At 40.6% G+C, this 18930-nt stretch overlaps 1 protein-coding gene and 2 long non-coding RNA genes across 4 annotated transcripts in view; 2 read left to right on the top strand and 1 right to left on the bottom strand.

Annotated features, from left to right (window-relative positions):
- The first annotated feature begins 267 nt into the window (after positions 1 to 267).
- LOC141567224 (uncharacterized) lies at positions 268 to 6957 on the top strand. Its single transcript, XR_012489693.2, has 2 exons — positions 268 to 515; positions 4838 to 6957. It is a non-coding gene; the product is annotated as an uncharacterized LOC141567224 (long non-coding RNA).
- On the bottom strand, positions 4079 to 7504 carry LOC109455228 (uncharacterized). The gene is made up of 2 exons (XR_002138598.3): positions 6961 to 7504; positions 4079 to 4946 (listed from the first exon to the last, which is right to left on the bottom strand). It is a non-coding gene; the product is annotated as an uncharacterized LOC109455228 (long non-coding RNA).
- Positions 7505 to 7627: 123 nt separating this feature from the next.
- Positions 7628 to 18930, top strand: part of RAF1 (Raf-1 proto-oncogene, serine/threonine kinase) — a 61339-nt gene continuing 50036 nt past the window's right edge. Inside the window, exon 1 of one of the 2 annotated variants that reach the window (XM_074312966.2) lies at positions 7628 to 8010. The gene's annotated coding sequence lies outside the window, so the exon portion shown is untranslated. The remainder of the gene's footprint in view (positions 8011 to 18930) is intronic. The other variant, XM_074312964.2, reaches the window with a different exon arrangement.

Consider the following 18930-nt stretch of genomic DNA (forward strand, 5'->3'; position numbering starts at 1 on the left):
AAGTGCCATTAAAGGTACTAAAATGTACAACTTTTTACTTTCTCTTGACCTGTAATGGTGTTTTGTATTTGCTATTAAATGTTGGGCTCCCTGCAGATCTTCACAGGGTGAATATAGACCCCAATAGGGACCCATGCTGCTGGAGTCCCTCCTGGGTCAGAGGATGGCAAAGGTTGCTGGGTGGGGGTGGAGACAAGGAGGTTGGGCAGGACTTGGCACAGGTTGTGGGTGGAGGAAAGTGCCAGAAAGGAAGAGGAACAGGCAGCTGAGAACCCTTGGGAGGTACTAGGAGTCAGCACCACATGTGAGGAGCGATTTCAAGCCCTTGAGTGCATGCTCCATTGTCTCATCGACTGCACTTACCAAAACACTAATTCAGAGATAAAATTATCAAGAATTTCAACACAGAGACCACAGAGCAAACGCCAAGTGCTGGACCTTCTGAGTGCTGGGGTCCTGTGTGACTGCCCTGATCTTATGCCCATGAAGCCTACCCTTCCTCTCACCAACACAAGGTAAGATGCTTTAATAAGGATCCCTCGGGTGGCTGGTTGGCTCAGTTGGTTAGAGCATGGTGCTAATAACACCAAGGTTACCGGTTCGAACCCTGCATGGGCCACTGTGAGCTGTGCCCTCCTTAAAAAAAAAAAGGATCCCTGCCTCACCAAAGCCCTGTGAGATGGGCATTATTATCCTCATTTCACAGATAAGAAAACCTTGTAGGCAGGTGTATTAGCTTGTTGGCCTAGCCACGAGTCACACAGCTAACAGTAAAAAGAGAGGGAAATTCAGTGTCTGATTCTAAAACGTGTGCCTTTTCTGAAGCAATGAGAGGCTGAGAAAAAGCACGCCATGAGGTATGGGCTGAAGCAGGAAACACTGGAGGTCGCAGCTGCCAAAGGAGGTTCTATGGAGATGTGGCCCTTGAGCTGGGATTGAAAGTTGGGAAGAGCATTTCCGGCAGAGAGAATGGCATGAGCTGCTTTGCCAGGTGGGCTGGGTTTTGTGGGCCTGAGAGGAAAACAGGAGCTTTTCCTGGGATAGGAGGAGTCAGGCCAGCGGAATAGGAGAGAATCTTAGAGGCAAAATTTCAATAGGAAAGGGTTGCCCTTAGCAAATGTCATAAAGGGCAATGAGGTCTGGGCTCTGGAAATCTTCCTCGAGAGACATTTCAGTGAAGAGATGCATGCTGGGGGTGGCTGTGGAAGGCAGACTGTTGGGGCTTAATGGAGGGATGGGTGAGAAAATTGAGACTGAGTCTACACCATTTGGGGGGTACATTTGGCCCTAAAGGGAAGAGAGAATTGGGGTGGTCATTGGAAGGTGGAAAGGGACATTTGAAAGTGCTGGTGTTTGTCTTCTTCAAGACCTGGCAGACTTGTCCATTTAGGGCAAAAGGCAGTAAGTCAGGGGGAGGTGTTAGAGAGGGAGGGGACGAGAAATAGCAGCTACTGTGTGCAAGGGCCTGTACTTCTACTTTCCTGTTTCATTTCCTCCCAACAACCCCTAAAGGCAAGTGTTCCTACTCCTACATCAGCGAAGGGAGAGGACAAAAATCCCAGATGTGAGGGCCTGGCTGGCATTTGATCTATTTGTCTGACTTCAGAGCCCATGCCCACCCTATGCAGAGGAAAGAGGAGATGTTGGGTTTATCAAGAAAATGTGTTTTCTTCGCTGCTATAGTAGGGCTATGGGAAGGGGACAGTGAACAGCTCAGGCTTCAGGCTGGAGGTGTGGTCTGGGGCTGGGAGGAAGCCAGTGGAGGTGAGCCATGGAGACGGTGGCAGAGGCTGTGCATTGGCCACACCCAAGAGGCAGGCACACAGCATCCGTTGCTGTAAGTGGGTGCTCTTTACCCCTGAGCTTTGCAGCTGAGGAGCTAGAGTGGAAAGATACAGGTACTGGAAAGCGTGGAGAGGCTGCACAGGCATCCAGGGGCCCAGGCGGCCAGATGGCATTGCCTGAGGCCTAGCCCTTGGAGTCCTGGTGGGTAGTGTCCTGGTGAGGGTCACACTGAGTTTGTGGGTGGGTGGGTTGGGGAGTGTGAACAATGGAGAAGGTAATGGGGCTAAGGGACAGACCATGAACACCTGTTTCGTCTCATCCCTTATTCCCTCATTCCCAATCTTCGTTTCCAGTGTGGACCATTTCATTTGACCTTCAGACCTGTGGGGTTTTGTTTTGTTTTGTTTTTTTAGCTAAACTTTTGAGTGGGTAACACACTCACATGGTTCAACAATTAAAAATTATAAAAAGTTTAAGAAAGAAAAAAGTATAAGAAAAAATAAACTAAAAATAAGATATAAAAAACAACAGCAAAATTAGACAGAAAAAAAACAACAACAAAAAATTAAAGAAATACAAAGTTAGGCAGGGAACACTATTTTCCCACTCCTGTGTTCCATCTAGCCAGTACCCACCCTCCTTATGATCACTGCTAGCATTTTGTGTGTCCTTCAGACTTAAGCCTTTACAAGCCAATGTTAAAGTAGCATGCTGTTCACACTATATTGTCTCTTGGTTCTTTTTTGTTCTGTCATGAAATAGTATTTTTTGGAGATCTTTTCATGTCTGTACTTACAGAATTCATCATTCTTTCTTAGAGCTGCATATCTCTTTGTTGAGAATACATGCAATGCAGTAAGGAATAACCTTGTACATACAGCATGTCACATGTTTACAAGTGTTCCTGTAGGAAATTCCCAGGAGAATTTCTGGGGCAAAACGTACACATATCTATAATTTTGATATTGCCAAATTGACTTCAGTAGAGATTGTTCCAGTTTATATGCCCCAAGCAGTGTATGATTGGGGCCAGGTGTTGATCTTTAGAGTGTTTTCTAAGATGACTGCACTAGGCTTCCTTGTATATGACACCACAGCAGGTATTGTGGTTGACATACCAGTAGCTGGCTCCTCAGGTCCCTGCCCCCCCATTATGGACCCCCCATTATGACTTGAGGGAGATTGATCCTGGGTCAGACCTCTTTTGCTCCTGCAGACTTCTTCACCGCTCCCGGGGTGCTTTCTGCCCCAGGGAGGCAAGCTCCAAGCCTGGGAACTGCTGGCTCTTTCCGAAACATATACTCAGTCACACCTCCTAAGCCTTTGCCCATATTGTTCCCATCTCCTGCCCTGACCTCCCACCCTTTAGTCTGGAAAATTCTGACTCCTCCTTTAAGACTCAGCTTAAATGTTGCCTCTTTGGAGACCTCCCTGACCCTCCCGGGCAGAACTGGTCATTCCCTCCCTCCTCTGAGTGCCCTCCCACAGAACTCCACAGCTTGCTGTTAGAGCACATTTGGATTACCTGGTGGGGTAACTGTTTGTTTACATGGCTCTGTCTCTCCAGCGCCCAGGGCAGGCCCACACTTCAAACTCATCTGTGACTAAAATTAAACTCTCCAGAGAGGCAGGATGGTATGGAAAGGCCACGGGTGTGGGAGTCAGACTGGATATGACTCCATCTCTGTCTTCTTCCCACCTCCCAGCCTCATCGTCTCCCGCTCCTTCTCTAACCACACTGGCCGGCACTCCTTTCCCACTTCACGGCCCTTCACGTGCGGTTCCAGCTGCTTCGAGTGCTCTTCCCCTGGCTCTTTCTCATCCTTCAGTACCCAGTTTAACTATCACCTGCTAAGACAGGCTCTCCTTGGCTCCTGAGGCTAACGGCACACCCTTCCCATTCTGTCATTCTCTAGTCATTCCCTTTATTGATTTAGCACAATCCTAACTCTCGTGTTGCAGTATTGGTTCACGTTTGCTGCTTGTCTTCTCCGCTAGACATTGAGGGCAGGGCCTGGCATATGTCAGGCACAACAAAAATCTTCAGGAGGAATGAACAAACAAACAGGTTCAGATCCCTGCTCCACCACTTCCCACCTTTGTCCTTGGATTAATTACCCTCTTAGAAGGCTTCCTCATTTGAAGATCAGGCCTTTCAAGTTGAGATGAGTATTGGAGATTGTGTAAAATGCCTGATTACATGAAGAGGCTCCATAAATGGTAGCTATTATTAGTGAAGGTTTTCTTTCCTTCATCTGAAAAATGCATCCTTTTGCCAGGCTTAGAGACTGGGTATTTTTCAAAAGAATTTTTTATTGAGGTGTAACAAATGTACAGAAAAGTACACACACCAGTTACTACATATGTATAAATATATTTACTACTTATAAAAATAATACACACACGTGATCACCTCCCAAACTAAGAAGTAGAACGTTCCAACACCCAGGAAAGTTTCCATGTTAGCCTCCCTCACCCAACTCCCCCACCAGTGACACCGCCCATTCCTTCCCTCCTCTGTTTGATCTGAGATCAAGGCACGTCTATTTTTCCTTCAAGCCATTTCTGACTCGTTCCTTTTCCCTGGTTGCTCTTCTGAGACATTTCCTAATAACTCTAGCTCTCCTGACCTCACCTAGCACCTGTGGACGAAAATGGGGGTTCTATGGAAAGTAACCTCATAGAGTGATCTGATCATAAATTCCTAACTGGGCAGGTCATGGTGAGTAGACGCCCCAGGCATATAACATCTTTATTAAAAGGCTTATCTTTGCCTTAAGTAAGTCCTGTCCATTGTTTCTGTGCATCTAGGTTAACACATTTTTGAAGTGCCCCCGTTTCAGACTCCTCCTTCTAATACATGCCCACCCTCAAGAGTTTAACAATCTTATAATTCAATCCCTGCCTCGCTTTCTCCCACCTTCATGTAGTCTTATTTTCAAATGCATAAAAGAAATTGCAAAACAGTTATTCTCCAGAGCATTTGAGATCTTGTTCCCCAGCATATGTCATCAGTTTTGCTCAAATAAACTCTTATGAAAATTCTCTGCAGGTCTGGATGTTTCTTACGTTGACACGCCAAATCAGAGGTTTCCAAAGCGAGGACATGCAACCCAGTGAAGTGCAAGATGATCCCTGCAATTCCACTCCTAGGTATATGCCTGGAAAAATTGAAAACAGATCCTCAAACAAGTACATGTACATTCATGCTCATAGCAGCACTATTCATAATAGCCAAGAGATGGAAACAGCCCAAATGTCCATCAACGAATGAATGGATAAACAAATTGTGCTATATATTTACATATTCAGCTATAAATAGGAATGAAGTACTAATACATGCGACCACATGGATGAATCTTGAAAACATTATACTAAGTGTAAGAAGCCACACAAAAGGTCACATATTGTATGATTCCGTTTATACGAAATGTCCAGAACAGATAAAGCCATAGTGACAGAACACATATTGGTGGTTGCCAGGGGCTGGGTGGGAATGAGATGGGGAGAAACTGCTTTGTAGGTAAGCGGTTTTCTTTTGGAGTGATGGAAATGTTTTGGAATTAGATAGAGGTGTGAACATTAGATACAATTTTGATACAATTAGATACAATTGTGAACATACTAAATGCCACTGAATTGTTCACTTTAAAATGGTTAATTTCATGTTATGTAAATTTCACTTCAAAAAGTTATTTTTGAAAAAAATGAAGTAGCCACTCTTACTGGATTGAATAAGGCATGGGCTCCCTAAGGATTCTAAGATGTGAAATACTGGGCAAGTAACAGCTGGGTACAACTGAAAGAAGGAATGGCCTGGGGGTCAGCAGGTGTGGCTTTGCTGTTCTGCCCCTAAGCCGTAATGATATAAGATAGCTATAATAATTACAGCTGACACTTCTATAATGTTTAATACGAGCCAGGTACTGTTGCAAATGCTTTACATCTTAAACTCACTAAATCCTTACAATGCTAACAGGTGGGTACTATCATGTTTCCACTACAGATGAGAAAACTGAGGAACTGAGGTTTGAATGACTTGTCCAAGTCACAGATGAGGAAGTGGCAGAGTCCAAATTTGAATAGAGGCACTTAGCCTCCATAAACTGGTCTCAAACCCCAGGCTCTGTAGTAAGGGCTTTCCATGTTTTATCTCATTTAATCTTGAGAGGCAGGTATTACTGTTGTTAAAGCAAAAACAACAAAAAACCACAGGCCCCAAATGGTATCACTCGTGCTAAAAGCCCATGATACAAAACCTAGATTTAATACCTGATCTAATTGCAGTTTCAACCTCTCCCAGAACATAATTAACCAGGCTGGAATTTTCTGGTCAAGCACCTGTAAGGTAATGTCACATAGGCCCTCTCCATCCCTCATAGAAAGAAGAGGTAATCTGCATGATAAAAACCCTTGCCCTTCTTGTTCCAAAAGATGTCCAGCCAGAAAATAATCCTTTTTCTTTCACTAATAGCTCCTCTTCCTCACCGTTTCCTATAAAAACCTTCCATTTTGTACAACCCGTAGGAGCTCCCTTCTAGTTGCTAGATGAGATGCTGCCTGATTCATGAATCGCTCAGTAAAGCTAATTAGATCTTTGAATTTACTCATTTGAATTTTTAGTTATAATGCCTATTAAAAAAAAAATCCCCTCATGGCTCATTCATATTTAATGCCTTCGTGTTTCCCCTGCATTTATTTTCATGTTGGTCCACATACTCCCTCATTATCTCATCTTGCTTCACTTCATTATTCTTTATGCTGCGCATATTACTACCTATTATTTATACTTTATTTTGGTCTCTCATCACTAGAAGGCAGGGCTTTTAATTATTGTTGATTTCCCAATACTCAGAACAATGTGTGGTACACAACAGGCTCTCAATAAAAATTTAAATGAATGTTGCACACTATAGTGGGTAGTTTTGTGTGCCTGTGTTTGAATAAGTAAAATCATACTGCACATGTTCTTTAAAAAAAAAAAATTCAATGTCCTTTATTAAAAAAAACAGTACATAAACCTACCCATTCTTTTTAACAGATGGATGATAGATCTTCCATACTGTGGAGATATTACCTTTATTTAACCAGCTTCCTATTTAATTAATCCACATTTTCCCTAATGTATGTATGTCTAAGGCATACAATATACGTAATAAACATCTTAGTACATACCTTTTTGTGTACACGTACATATTTCTCTAGAATTAGTGCCTAGAAGTGGAATTGCTGGGAGGGTTATAAACATTAAAATACCAATAGATAACGCCAAATTGCCCTCCTGATGTCCATTTCTGCCAGTGCTCAACGAGGGTACACAAGTTTTCATATACCTTGGACCAGACTGGATATTATGAGTCTTTTCAACTTTTTGCCAATCTCATGGGGGGAAAAGGAACCCCCAATTTACAGATGAGAAAACTGAGGTTCAGAGACGTTTAGGGACTTTCCCACATAATCAGTAAGTGGCGGAGTCGCGATTCGACGTCTCCTGTGTCCCAGCCTGGCAAGGATGAGCCAAAGCTGGACAGTGTTCTACGCTGTGCATCCTCGGGAATTTCTGGTTATTTCTGGGTCTTGTGATGCTGGCAGGCTTGCCTTCCTCCCCTCTCTAGACCTCAGACCCCCTTCGAGGCGGCTAAACTCGGCCCTTCTCGACTGCCCACCGCCTCTCCCCAGCCTCGGTCATTACCAGCCTACAACCTCCCCGCTCCGAAATGGCGACCAGCGACCAGCTCCTCGCGAGGCCACGCCCCTTCCCTGGGAGGCGGGGCTGAATTCAGGCCGGAGCGATAGATGCCGGAGCCAAGTTTGAAGTCGGCTGCCAGGCTCGCGCAGAAGCAGACAGCCGGTGGCTCTTCAGGTCGGGAGGAGGAGCACCGAGTGGAGAGCTCGCTCGCCGGGGCCGCCCGAGAGTTTCTTCATCGCGGGTGCTGGGGCCGCCATCTTAGATGGCGGGAGTAAGACGAGAGCGAGCTTGAGACGCGCTCCTTTCCTGCCGCTTTCTTTGGGCCCCAAAGAGGGCCAGCTGGCCGGGCTTTGGGGCGTGTGCCCTGAGGCTCGGAGCGCGAGTGCGACGATGCGGGGGCTGCCCGGGGCCCCGTCCCCTGGGCTGGGGACGCGCCGAATGTGACCGCCTCCCGCTCCCTCACCCGCCGCGGGGAGGAGGAGCGGGCCAGACGCCGCTGCCGGACGACGGGACACGGAGGCGGCCCGGCTCTTCAAGTAGGCGGCAGGGCCGGGCCCTAGATGCTGAGGAAGCCGGGCGGTGGGGCTGAAGGGGCCGGGTTCCCTGGTGGCCCGGCCTGGACGGTGCTGACGGAGTGGTCCCAACGGCTGCTGGGTGGAGGGCCCGAGCCAGGCCGCTGTCACCCCGGTTGGCGCTGAAGGGCGGGGGGACCCCAGGACTCGGTGTCATGGCCGGCGAGCCGAGTTCCCACATCTCCGCTCTAATTTCCTTGTGTTTCGGGGAAGCGGGCCAGCGCCACCCCTGTACCTGGTGCACATTTCTCATATTTTGGCAGTGGGGAAATCCGCCCATTGGTGCCCTGTATCTGTCTGTTGTCACTACCTTTTCTTATGGCCGCGGAGTGGGAGACCTGGGCTTGCATCTTCTCTCAAGGTCCGTCACTCAAGTGACACCCTTTTTTAGGGAAGACGAGAGAAATCCGGGACGAGAGGAGGAAATGGGTCACAGCTCCACAAAGGCATAGGGGCCTCGCCTTGGGTTTCGGGACTCTGTGGGTTACTAATGAAAGGTTTGGGATGCTTATACTGACAATTGGCCTCGGGATGGATGCCTTGGAGTGAAGATCCAGGGCTTTCTTTTGTGTAGAGTGAGAGCCGCCAGGACGCTCGCTGCAGCTGCAGAGGCTTTGCAGCGCTAGGCGATGCCCAGAGAGAGGAGTTTGGACATCGGGAGAGGGGAGGCGGCTGTGTTCATTCATTGTTCTCTTTCCAGCGCTCTGGGTGTGCCCTCTGGTATTCAGTCTCTGGTGGGAAGACTGATAGGATCTCCTATGTCTCCTTGAGATGTGGCCGGGTTCTAGAGGATCACATAATCTAAGTAGGGGATGGATTCAGGGCGCGTTCTTTTAGTATTTCTGTGTGCCTTTTCCTTTGTGGGCTTAGTGCAGGGAGTTTCTTTCCTTCGTTGGCTCCCAAGGCGTGAAAACAATGCGCTGTGATAAGGCTGGACTTACCGAGTGTTGTGGGAATTGGGAACCACTAGTTTTTCCTGGGGGAGTTGAGGAAGCCTGTCCACTGGCGGGGACTTCTGCGCCGAGTTTTGGAGTGATGAGTAAGTAGTCACCAGGTGAGGAGGAGGGGAGAGCATTTTAAAGGGAGGGAACAGCTGGTACAAGGCTTAGGAACATGCAGGGGTTGGAATGAGTTTGGGGAGCAGCAAATAGTTTGGGGTGCAGGAAGGAAGTCGTGCGGGTTCAGGGTCTAAAAGGAAAGTTGGCTAGCTTGTGAAGGATATTTGTTGAAGATAGTGAACTAATTGATTTAATTTGGATTATTTTAAATGAGTGTTGCTAATTTTCTTTTTGCTGATAGCTTATTTTCTCCTTCTTTTGATGATATTGAAGCTGATATAATTGAAAATATGTACTTTGTTAAACCCAGTTAACATTTTGGATAAGTGCTTTACACAGCGGTGAATGAACTGAACATAGTCCTAGGGATTCTTGCAGAAGATTTTTCTAAAGTTACAATTGCTCCCAAAAAGGTTGACTTTATAAATGTAGTGTACTAATACTGCATTCTGAATGGCTGTTGACAACAGAACTCATGCTCCCCAGTCATATATAAATTGCCAGATTATATAAAACATCTGAAAAAATGTAGAATGCAAGTGGGCATTTTTAGTTTAGTATATGTGTTCTGTATAGTAAACTGTTTCTTTGGATTGATTCCATGGATTCCAATTCTGTTATCAAGTCTTTAGCTCTATGAACGTAATTTGCTCAAAATAGCCGTATTGTTGTGATTAGTGCTGTGCTAAAGTGATTATTGTGATATTAACAGGCTTTGTTTAGCAGTTCCTAAATCTTTCTTGGGTTGTGATGCTTCTATACCACGGGAGGACATTAAGGTTCTTTTCAGACTCATCAATCACAGGTGTCAATCAGGTGGTCCCCTGTCTGGAGGGGAACAGCCCATCCCAGAGAAAAGAAATAAAAACTCCAGGCCCCCCCACCCCCACCCCCCAACAAAGGGCCTTGAGCCGCTCTTCTTGGTGCTCAGTCTGCTCCTAATTCTTTGGAGTGTACTATCTCTTCTAGTAAACTTTTTTCACTTAAAACAAAAAAAAAGATTCTTTTCATGGTGACAGAACGGGAGTAGACTTTGAGTGGTGAGCACACAATGTAATAGTCAGATGATGTATTATACAACTGTACAACTGAAACTTATATAATCTTATTAACCACTGTTACCCCCTCCCCCCCGTAAATTTAATTTAAAAAAGATTATTTTGGCTTGTTTTCACCTTTATGACTTCAAGGGCTAAACTGTTTAAATTGCAACAGAAACATTTGACCCAATTGATTGAACACTGGATACTTTGGAAAATAAATCTGTTACTGTTTCTGTTGTAAAAGTTTATCTTTTAGGTATGTGGTATTTGTGATATAAATTGTAGTGGAATTGCTTAGTCTTGATAAACTTTTGTCAATAGTAGAAAAAATGGTTACACCTTCAGAGTAGAAGGCTTGAGTGAAATACATTAGAACATATTTTATGGGATTTGGTTTAGCAGAAGAAAACAGTGAAAAGCAGATTAAGCTGGTCATTTATGATGAAAAGTATCTAAAAGATGAAATGGAGAATGGTTAAACATCAAGTGTTGTATTACAACTGCTCTGACACTAGTTGCTTTTAGTTTAAAACATACCATTTGTGAAATCCAAAGTAGGTGGTTTGCTCTGAAGATTAAACAACTTGGAAGTTAAGTTTGACTTTTCCAGAAGCACTAGATTACTCATTAAATGGAAAATATAATTAATAACTTCAAATTACTGTTTCAAGTAGTCTATTAGTAGTAGATGTATTATTCTACTACATTTTAATTTCAGATAAAACTTTGTTGGTAATCTGCCTAAAAACAGAAAAATGCTACATGAGGGAGTGCTTTTTGTTTGCATGTTAGGAACATAATAGGCCATACATAATAATCCTGGTCTTGGGAGGAGCTTGTTAGCCAAACAGCATGCCTCAATGTTGACTTGCAGAGGAGAATTTTAAATATTGCCTTTGAAAGGCAGTGGACTAGTGTGACAGTAGGGGGTTTATGAAGCCACAAAATCATGCTTTGACTTGAAAAGGTTTTTTGTTTTTTAAATTGTGTAGAACATTGAAGTTTGATTTCAAAACAAATGGCTGTAGTTGGAAAATTGCTCACCTTGACTAAATTAATTGGAAATCAAGGAACACGGGGCTCATTTAGAATGAGGTTGTTCAGGATTTAGGTTGTCTTATTTTGTGTGTATTATTTGTGTTCATGGATGTGTATGGATGGATAAGAACTATTGAATAAACTGAGTAGGTTCAAAATGTAATACTAGATATTTGTGTTACAATTCAGTTAGTATTTTGTGTATAGGGCTAAACTACCTTGTCTATAATCTTCATGATAGTAATGGCTGGGTATTTTATTCTTGTTTTAAAAGTTGTAAGTAAAAATTCCTTAATTATGTGTAAAGTTTTCATCTTGATTTTACAGTAATTCAGTCTTCTGTTCCCTCATCTCTCCCAAAATACTTGTGTGGCTTTCAATGATTTTAGTATTTAACTTCAGATTTGTTAGCCTTTCTTCTAAAATTACTCCTAGAACCTCAGTTTAACCAAGGAAAACGTCAAGTGAAGGTTGTTTTTTTGTTACTGGTTTTTTGTTACTGGCCCAGGCTATCTGAAGTCTCTTTGGCAAATCACAAAGTGTGTTAATTGCTTCACATTCCAGTGTACATAGTTTTTCTTGAGGAACACTTGACACATAGTTTTATTTTTAGACCAGATTCTAAGGGATTTTACTGGGTGGGGATTAACAATCCTACTACTAGTTTAGAATTTTGAAACCATTGTGATTTAGAGATTGTTTGCATTTTTGGTTAATAAATGGGAAGCAGCAGGCAATGAATGGCAGTCAGTGTTTTAGGGGAACCCAATATGTCTGATTGCTTCTGAGGACCTTGTGGACTCCACCAGTGTCATCTTCTCCTCTTTCTACTTGTTGCATTTCATTTGCTGTCGTTTAATAGCGAGAGTAAGTACATCTTTCCTGTTTTAGTCAAGATGTTCTTTCCTATTTTCTTCCAGTCAGCTATGGAAAGCAAAAGTGGTCTGCCGTCTTTGAAGCTAGTTAATACTAGGTATCACATTTGGTCAAAGTAGTTACCTTTCCATCCATGTACATTTCTGATGGATGAGTCAGGCTACTTAATGTTTAACTGTGTTAATATATCTTTAAAATGATGAGTTTTTATTCTTAAAATGGGTACTTTGGAGGCATCCTTTTCAGCCTCGAATAGCTTTTAATATCTGTCTTTACCTAGGTTTGGAATAGATGAAATCTTGAGTTTTCCTATGACTGGTTTTCTGTGGCAAATCTCATTAGGAAGCTCAGAGTTTCTGTGAGAGGCATTTCCCTGGATCCGGACAGATGGTTCAGACTGAAAGGAGCGTTCTCTCTTTTGCATTTAACGAAGTTTATTTACAATATGAAAAACCGGAAAGAGTTCAAATGTTCAACAATAATAAAATGATTGCATAAACTGGTACAGCCACTTGATGGGGCACTATGCTTTTCATTAAATATGGCATATATGAAGCATTTATGACATGGAAAACGCTTAACACAGAATTACGTATCTGGAAGACTCACAGTAGTATATAAAAACATATATAAAAAAATATAAATACAGTGGAATATTATTTAGTAATAAAAAGAAATGATATACTGATACATTTTTCAACATGTGTAAACCATGCAAACATGTGAAATGAAAGAATCCAGTCAGAAAAGACCATATATTTTATGATTCCATTCATGTGAAATGTCCAGAATAGACAATTCTACAGAGACAGATTACTGGTTGCCCAGGGAGGGCTGGAGGGAGTGGGGAATAGGCAGTGACTGATAGAGGTTTCTTTCTGGGGTGATGAAAATGTTCTACAATTGATTGTGAAGATGGATGCACCACTCTGAATAGAATGAAAGCTATTGAATTGTACACTTTAAATGAGTGAGTTGTATGGTATGTGAATTATATATCTTAAGCTGTTAAAATTCCAAACCTACAAATAGGAAGAAAATACATGTAGATGTGAGCAATGGTTGTTAAACAGTAGAAATAAGAAAATGTTCCTTTTTATACTTTCCATATTCTCTGAATATGTATATATTGCTTTTATAATAGAAAAGTACATTTAATAAAGATAAGTCAATCCAGTTCATGGCATGGGCCCTTATGTCATTTAAAGCATTCAGTCACTATCAGATTACATTGACAACTTTATTTTTGAACTACTTTCAACTATTTTCTACTTCCTTCAGATTAGTTCAGGCTTTTATTACTATTTGTCTTGACTCTTAGAACCTCTGAACTGAGCTCCTTTTTCTTATTTCTTTCCATGCCAGTGCATTCTCCACATTACTGCCATATTTACTTTCTTTATGTGCAGATGGTTAAAAATTAAATTTTATTAGTTTTTTGAATAGCTAATACAGTCACGTGCTACAAAGTTAAAAGGATACAGAAAGTAACGGTGTGCAGAGTAACTCTACCTTCCTCTTTGTTCCCCAGCTACCCAGCTTTCTTTCATGGAGGGGAATATGTTTTGGGGTTCTTATGTATCCTTTCTGTGATGATACAGGAATATTCAAGTGTAGATGTGATGGCTTTACTTCCTTTGCAAATCTTCCAATAATCTCCTCCATTGCCTGTGAGACTAAGCATACAGTTCTTTTATGTTTTATTAACATGAATTCCTCTTTACTGGAATTCAAAAACCATTTTTTTAGCATTTAATAAGTGCAGGCTACTGTGCTTGGTGCACAGTGAAACAGGCAAGTTCCTGCCTTCAGTGACCTTATCTAATGAAGAGAGATTGGCCTGATTTCCTCACTTTTATCTGTTCCTCTTTTAAGAGCCATTTTGAACACCATCTTCTAAATATCATTTCCTGATCTTTTTCTCTCTTATTATTGTTTCCTTCCTTGAGCCTTGTCTTCTACCCTTTGCATTTATTTTTCTTACGGCCTTTATCATATGGTCATTTGTGAGCTTACCATTCCATTAGATTATAAGCTCAAATTAATGCTTCAAACTCAGTGTGCATTCTTTATTTATTGATATTTGTGAAGAAAATTTTCCTTTTGAGAGCCTGAAGGACCCCCCCCCTGTGCTTTGGTGAAAGTGTTGCTTCTAGATTCCAACACTTAATGCTAGTTTTTATGCAACCCTTTATTTAAATTTTAGTGATTTGTGTAAGTACTTTTTTGGTACTATGCACTGTAGACTTTATATGTATTTATTGTGATATGTATTTTATTAAATATTTGTTTACCCCTCTCTCCTTTCCTTAGAAGACTATATCTTAATCACCTTTGAATACCCAGTTTAGCACAGTGGCATAGCTTCTGATTGCGGCTCAATTTGTTGAATGTAAGGTGCTAAATAATGTTTATTGAATTGTTTTTGTATAGATGTTTTACATCTCTAGGTAGACTTAAGCTCCTTAAAAGTGGGGCAATGTCTTACTCTTGTTTATAAATCTCCAGTTCCTAAAACTTTGTTTTGATTATGTAACAAATATTAATTGAATGATTGGAGATTCAGAGGTTAATCACCTGTGGATTTAGTAGTTCCTTACTACCGCCCATCATTTACACACAAATGCTTACAATTAAGTGGATATACTTACTAAACTCATACTCTGAATTTAGTAATTTAGGACATCTCTTGAAAGAGTTACTTTGCTTAATTTCCCCCTCTATTGGGCATTATCTGTAGAGTGCTCTGGGTTCTTACTGCCAGCTCCTTGAAGACTTTTGCCTGGTTTAGCAGCTCCTGATTCATTGGCCCAAGCTGCTGTCTATTTCCTTCTGCATTCATGGGCTTTATACATGGAAGAAAGTTTTAACCAGAGAGAATGAGTGGGTAAGTGATACTCTTCTACATTCCTTGACTTTAGTCTGGACTGGAATTAGAGTGGGATTGTGAATTGTGAGAGAAGAGATCATAACCTTCATGATAAGTATTTATCTAGCTGTTTGACACTGCAGAGTGGGCCCCTAAGGGTTTTTTCAATTTATGGGGTGGTGATGGTGGTAAACTATACATAATGTAAAGTTTACCATTTTAACCATATTTATGTGGACTATTCAGTGGCATTTAGTACATTCACAAGATTGTGCAACCATCACCACTATTTCCAGAACTTTTTCACAATCCCAAACAGCACTCCATACCCATTAAACAATAACTCCCCATTCCTCCCTACCCCCAGCCTCTGGTAAACTGTTCTATAGTCTTTCTATGAATTTACCTATTCCAAGTACTTCATATAAGGGAAATCACACACTATTTGTAATTTTGTGTCTGGCTTATTTCACTTAGTGTGTTTTGAAGGGTCATCCATGTTGTATCATGTATCAGAATTTCATTCCGTTTTATGGTTGAATAATATTTGTGTGTGTGTTTATCCATTCATCTGTTGATGGCCTTTTGGGTTGTTTCCACCTTTTGGCTGTTGTGAACAATGCTGCTGTGAACATCGGTTTACAAGTGTCTTTAGTTTTTGCTTTCCTTTGAGTATATGTCTGGGAGTGGAATTGCTGGATTGTATGTTGTTCTGTTTAAACTCTTGAGGAACCGCCAAATGGTTTTCATTGCTGGTGGTTTACATTCCCACCAGCAATGCATGAAGGTTCCAATTGCACCACATCCTTGCCAACACTTGTTATTTTCTGTTTTTTTTTAATGATAACTGTCCTAATGGATATGACGTGGCCCTGGGCCTTTTCTTTCTGCTAATTATTAATAGATCTAATAGGTAAATCAGAAGCTTAGAAGTTGGCTATATTTGCATCTTAGGGACTTTTTTCTCCCTTATAAATGTATTTGTATATAAAGTTCTTCAAAGAGATAAATTAATCAGAATTAATGATTCATCTTTTTTGAAAAGAATGTTTTTTTTAATAGTATAAGCTGCTACATGTAGTTGTAGTTACCATTCTTTATACCCCCATACCGTCTTAATCTAAAAATGTGTTCAGTCACTGGTGAAAGATGATTTCAGTTAATACTGGTTGATAAGATATAGTAACTGAAAAAAGTAGGACACTAAAATATGTACAGGAAGATCCCATTTTTATAAAGAAAAATATAAGTATATATATATGCAAAAAAAGACTATATGTCCACAAATGTTGGCAAAAGCCATTTATAGGTTATTTATTTTTTGTATTTTTCCATGTTTTTCAGCACCCCCCAACATGTATTCTGCAATCAGTCAATGTATCTTTTTAAAGATTAGTTGATTGGTAAATATAAATGATTGCTAAAACCTATATATGTGTATGTGACATCTGTATGGGATTATGAGCCTGGAGAGAAACACTGAAGCATATTAGGCTGTTAACATAGGTTGCTTGCTGGGGTCAGACGGGAGAAGGAAAGGAAGGGTAAAGCAAAGAAGGCCTTCAAAAAAAAAGATCACTCATTTATATATCATTTAGATACTATAGGAAAAAATAAAGCAGAGCAAACATTTTAGATGTTACTGAGGATGGGGACAGGTTGATTGCTGTTTAAAATAGCTGGGTTTGTAAAATCATTAAATAGGAAGATTTAAAGTAAGAGGAAAACAAAGTTGTGTAAAAAGTAAAAACAGCTGTACTATTCATGGTCAGGTTTATTTCTTTGTAGACTTTTCCTCTCCTCTCAGTCCCTGGATAGATACACTTTAGCTTTTGTTTTACCTATGTGTCTATCTGTTGAAATGCTACCCCTTCTATTAGGTTGGTACACAATTGCGGTTTAAAAGGTTAAAAATAATTGCAAAAACCACAATTACTTTTGCACTAACCCAATAGTTCAAATACTACAGTGAAATCATCCTTGATTGCCCACCTCTTCCTCCACTCAAGCTATAAGTGACCTTTCCACACTGAATTCTCGTAGCAGTTTTCTTAAGAAATTGCACCCCGCCCCAGCAAAAAAAAAAAAAAGAAAAAGAAAATGCCACCGCATTTTGTTGTAGGGCTGCTTGTCATCCTGAAAGCCCTTAGCACAGTGCTTAGCATGGTCTTTGGTAAATGATGATGGTTTTTCCCTTCTACTTTAAAACGTCCTGGCAGGCAAGGGCCATGTCTTTCTGAACTTGATATTTTTCAAAGCAGCTAGCAGTTGAAACTAGTTTTCTTAGGAACTATTGAATGAGTATTGCTCCTTTTTCTTCTTTTCCTCTCAGTTCTATACCAGGTTGCAATACATAGAGAAGCATTCTGGTTCGTTATAGATCAGTATTTTCATGTGGTAGATAGTGGATTCACTTACTTTATATTTCAGGTCTTTTTGAGGAAGGCTAATGCTATTTTTTAAATCACTTGTTGATTATGCAAGGTTTGCCACTAAAATTCATGCCTTTTATGTGGAACAGAAATCAATGGTACAAGGTTAAGTCAGAGTTTCCAGGTATTAACTTAGCAGGATGAGATATCTGGGTGAATTTTTTTGTTTGTTTCCCTTCCTTCCCCTTTCACTATGTAACCTTTTTTTTTTTTTTCTTTATCATTACCTGGCCATCAGTATGATCATCTCTAAAGCACAGCACATTTTATTTGTGCACTGTATATTTTGTGTCAGTGATATGCTTTGTAAATAAATGTTCATTTTAAATTAGCAGTTACTGCCTAAATGAGAAAAAATGACTGATTTGGAGATGAAAAGTAAAACTTGGATTTTGAGTTCAGACAAAGTGACTTAAAATGAAAATATAAAAATAATGAAAAACTAATTTGTGACGAAAGTTAAAAATGAAATTGGCTCCAGACGTCTTTCACTATGGAACTGATAGGTTTAACATAATTGTTTTGAACTAGCATTTTAAACTTGTATTTTAAAATTAATTACCTTTTTAAAAAGTTAGAATCCTTTCTAAACTTGGGCAGCCCCTGCTTGCTAATTTTTTAGAAGGGTAGAGTGTCACATTTCTTCATGTGCGTTTATGCTGGCCAGTCATCTGATGCAGTTACCAGTTTGTGGTCAGAAATTGAGAAAGAGGAGTGAGGAAACTCAAAATATTGACACACATACCACCTTGCAGTGTCAGAGTGCCCTTTTGGACTGGTTGGGAAACTGTAGCCTAAGCCTTTTCCAAACTAGACATATTGTTTTTTAGCTTGAATGAGACGTGTTTGATTTTTAAGTGTTTGAGCATGTCTGTTTAGCAGAACTTTTCATGTATGAGGGTGATTTTTTTTCTAGAGTTGTGTGACCAATTGAATTAAAAAAAAAAAAAATGAACAAAGCACCTATTTCCTAAAGAAAATTGTGGTAATCTTGAAAAATTGATTATCTGGTCTCTCAGATGGTGATACAGTAATATGCATGATAACCACATTAAAATATGAGTATTCAACCATGTTTTTGCTCTGCCACAAAAAACTTTTTTTAATAGTTCAGGAATTTTAGCCACCTTTCCTGACCTGAGTAGAAATACTTTCATTACTCTTTCTTTCTGTAAGGTGATAATGAATCATTTTCTATTGCTTTACATGTGAAAACTCTTCTTTAAATCTTAACTATTTCATTTAGGGATATAGTTTAAAATAATACTTTTAGAAATATTCTTTTTAAATGTTTCCCTTTATCACTAATCAATATTTCATAAACTTCTAGGAAACTTCTTATCACTTAAATATGTGTAAAACGTACCGAGTTTATACAAGCACTTTAGGCGAGATTGCGGGTTCATACTGAAGCCTTTAATCTAAAGCTTGGGGTGATTAGGGGGTACCCGCCTAATGTTTTCTCTTAAACATTTGTCATTTAATGGAGGGACTTCCCTCTTTGGAAAGTTTTCTGTGTTAGTTTTGCCAGTTCTTAAGAGAGTGTTTAAGATGCTTGTAATTTTATA

Source organism: Rhinolophus sinicus, chromosome 5 (assembly GCF_057876585.1).
Source record: "Rhinolophus sinicus isolate RSI-liver-muscle chromosome 5, RSI-T2T, whole genome shotgun sequence".
NCBI classification, from domain to species: Eukaryota; Metazoa; Chordata; class Mammalia; order Chiroptera; family Rhinolophidae; genus Rhinolophus; species Rhinolophus sinicus.